This window comes from Piliocolobus tephrosceles, chromosome 8 (assembly GCF_002776525.5).
Source record: "Piliocolobus tephrosceles isolate RC106 chromosome 8, ASM277652v3, whole genome shotgun sequence".
NCBI lineage: Eukaryota > Metazoa > Chordata > Mammalia > Primates > Cercopithecidae > Piliocolobus > Piliocolobus tephrosceles.
Window position 1 is genome coordinate 59,571,106 of NC_045441.1, and position 4,013 is coordinate 59,575,118.

The following is a 4,013-nucleotide window of genomic DNA, read 5'->3' on the forward strand; positions in this document are numbered from 1 at the left end:
TTATACTTTAAGTTCTAGGGTACATGTACACAACGTGCAGGTTACATATGTATACATGTGCCATGTTGGTGTGCTGCACCCATCGACTCGTCAGCACCCATCAATTCATCATTTATATCAGGTATAACTCCCCAATGCAATCCCTCCCCCCTCCCCCCTCCCCATGATAGGCCCCAGTGTGTGATGTTCCCCTTCCCGAGTCCAAGTGAGCTCATTGTTCAGTTCCCACCTATGAGTGAGAACATGCGGTGTTTGGTTTTCTCTTCTTGTGATAAGGCAGTATCTTTAATTAATAGTTATTTTTATGCTAAGAATTGTAGAGCTCGGTTTCAGTAGAAACTTCTGGTTCAGTCTGTGATCTGAAGTGCTTTTGAGGTGAAGGAATCTCAGACCCATGGAAGGATTCTTTGTTCTCTCAATTCCACACATGACTAGTTAGAGCTGTTCAATGTGATTGGCAAGCAGTTAAGAGTCTGCTATAATAGCTGCACTGGAAGTGTACAGACAAATCATGGTAAGAAATTCAAAATCGAGAAACCAGCCAAAGAAAAAAATGCTCAGCACATAAATTTATATAAAAGTATTTGTTCTAATTGCTTTTATGTATAGTCAGAGACAAATAATTTAAAATGACAAAAATGTGTTTTTTGGAAAGCTCAGCAGGCATTCGAGGCCCCAGGGAGTCACCGTTATGAGGGGAAAATACTAACAGGGTGGCCTTCAATTTTCAATAAGAAAATTGGACGCTTTATTTGTGTGAGTCCAATTAGTGCAGCTAGTCAAATTTTTCAAATTGCAGAATTATAAGACTGTTTTAGGAAAGAAATGTTTTATGTAATTCTAACAACTATGCATATCCCCTTGTGGCTGGAAACAACAGCAACCCTTTTCGTGAATGATTCTTCTCAGAAGAGAGGCATTCACTTTGTGTATATGACATCTTGTCTGTTTTTTTTTTTTTTTTTTTTTTTAATGAGCCTCACAAAAAGACCCCCTAGAAATGATCAGGAGACACCAACTTATTCTCCACATAAACATTCTGATTTCTAAGAGTTCACAGCCACCACCTTTGTGCTTTACCTGAGGCTATACTCATTGCCAAACTTCCCTGACAAGTTTTTTGCTCTTACTTATTGTTGTGCTGATATCCGGTGTCAGAGCGTTGTAGATTGTGCTGGAAACACTATGTAATTACATGGGCTTTCTAGTCTCAAAGTTACCTCAACTATTTCATCACTATACTTTTCTAACAAGGGAATGGAAACCCAAGATATAAGACATCAGTGGGAAATTGGCACCATGGATATTGGAGAGCCAGTGGCACTATATTAAACTTCAAAATGAAAGAAGGAGCCTGATGGCAAATTCACTTGCTTCCACTTTCAAAGGTCAACCGGTAACATCCCGAAAACTAGAGTGATTCTTCAAGTGATCTGTAAATACTTCAGGTGTTTAGAAATGAGTGTTGTAACCTAATCATTTTGGTGACTATAAATTCTCAGACACCTGCTGTCTTCCCCCTTACACCTGACAACCTGCGCAATGTAGAGACTACAATAGATACATGGCTAAAGTAGACAATGTGCTACTTTTGCATTTTCATATTAGTAAACATTTTAACCCAATTTTTCATATATGCAAATTAAAACTATTTAAAGAAAATGCAGTTTCAAATACAAATCTATCTTTTTATTTGAAAACAATATTTGCCCTTACAAAGTCCAGTAAGTTGTTTTCAACCTATTCATGTTTTATTGATAGAAGGGTCAATTGTTAAAAGAAAAACAGTGAGAATGGCAGTAAAAATTTAAAACAAACTATTTTGTTATATCAAATAAAATTGTTGAGGCTCTTTGACGTCTGCACTTTTGAAATTTCTAAAATCAATGTCTTTTGCACATTGACATGCAAAGACTCAGAAAAATTAGGGAAAAAATAAAAACACGAAGAATTATTGAAGTGTGCAAGTCATACGATTTTAGTCTTTCAAGTAGATATTGAAGGTGCTTTAAAAATGTTGGATGATTAGTAAATACTACTAAAAATAGATTTTTTTTCCCCCCTTTAGGTAAAAATCCTTTTGGAATGCCAGGTACAGTGACTCATGTCTTAAATCCTAGCACTTTGGGAGGCTGAGGCGGGTGGATCACCTGAGGTCAGGAGTTCGAGACTAGCCTGTCCAACATGGTGAAACCCTGTCTCTATTAAAAATACAAAAATTAGCTGGGCGTAGTGGCTGGTGCTTGTAATCCCAGCTACTTGGGAGGCTAAGGCAGGAGAATCGCTTGAACCTGGAAGGTGGAGGTTGCAGTGAGCCGAGATTGTGCCATTGTACTCCAGCCTGTGTAACAAGAGCAAAACTCCATCTTAAAAAAAAAATCCTTTAGAAATTAATAGCTTTGTTAGAGCTTTATTTTCTCAGATCAATACATAATTTTCATTTCATTAAAGATATAGAAGTTATTACCATTGTGGTTTCAGCTTCATCAAAGGTAGGTTACCTTGGCCAACTCTCTGGTCATGAATTTTGGTGCACTAGACTCAAGTTAATAGTAAAGAAGGAATCCTTTTTTATTTTATTTTATTTTTTAATTTAAGAGACAGAGTTTCACTCTCACCCAGGGTACTATACAGTGGTGCAATAATAGCTCACTGTAACTTTAACTTATAAGGTTGAGTTTAAGGAAGCCTCTGGCCTCAGTCTCGCAAGTAGCTAGGACTATAGGCATGCACCACTGCAGTCAGCTATTTTTTTTTTTTTTTTTTTTTTGAGACAAAGTCTGGCTCTGTCACCCAGGCTGGAGTGCAGTGGTGCAATCCTGGCTCACTGCAGCTTCAACCTCCTGGGCTCAAACAAACCTCCCATCTAAGCCCGCCAAGGAGTTGGGACTACAAGTGTGTGCCACCACACCTGGCTAATTTTTTTTTTTTTTTTTTTTTGGTGGAGATGAGGTTTCGCCATGTTGCCTAGTCTGGTTTTGTACTCCTGGGCTCCAGTGATCCTCCCATCTTGGCCTCCCAATTGATTTATGATCAATTGACCTACTCAGTTAAAACAGAGAGATCAGTCAAGGCTGAGGGTTCAAACTTGTACAAGAGCCAAAACCTTCACATAGAGAAAAGCTCTTGATATCCATGGTTGACAGGTGTGCTCTTAACACCAGCACTCTAATCTGTGCTACTGGCCATTGAGAAACAAAAGTGAAGACTTTTTAGACCCCCACCAGAAAAAGTGGAAACCAGCCTATCTGTCCTGAAATGTTTTTCTATCACTATGGCCATTTTGAAAGTACAGAACAGCATACTTTAATATTTATAGTTCTACATCTGCATCTGCTAAAGCTATGAGCTCCAGAATGAACAACCTTTAGACAGAACTGTAGCCCTCAAAGAGTGCAAATGGTTTTCTTTTCCACTGCACACAAGGCAACATTTTGGCTGCACATGCTAATCAAGAAATGAAATGAAGAGCAGCAATAGCAACAACAACAGCAACTACGAAGAGGTATGAGGCAAAGGAAGAAGTATAGTGAGCAGGACAAGAAAATTTACATCAGGGATCTGCAAGCTATTGCACTTAGGCCTACTGCCTGTTTTTGTAAATATATCTTCTTTAAAAACTGTAGTCAAATATACATAACTTAAAATTTATCATTTTAACCATTTTTATGTGTATAGTTCAGTGGCATTAAGTACATTCATAGGGGTATGCAACCATTACCACTACTCACCTCCAGAACTTTTTTTTGTTGTTGTTTAGACAGAGTCTCACTCTGTCACCCAGGCTGGAGTGCAGTGGTGTAATCTTGGCTCACTGCAACCTCTGCCTCCCGGGTTCAAACGATTCTCCAATTTCAACTTCCTGAGCAGCTGGGATTAGAGGCATCTGCCACCATGCCTGGATAATTTTTGTATTTTTAGTAGAGACGAGGTTTCACCATGTTGGCCAGGCTGGTCTCGAACTCCCTACCTTCAGGGAATCCACCCATCTTGGCCTCCCAAAGTGTTGGGAT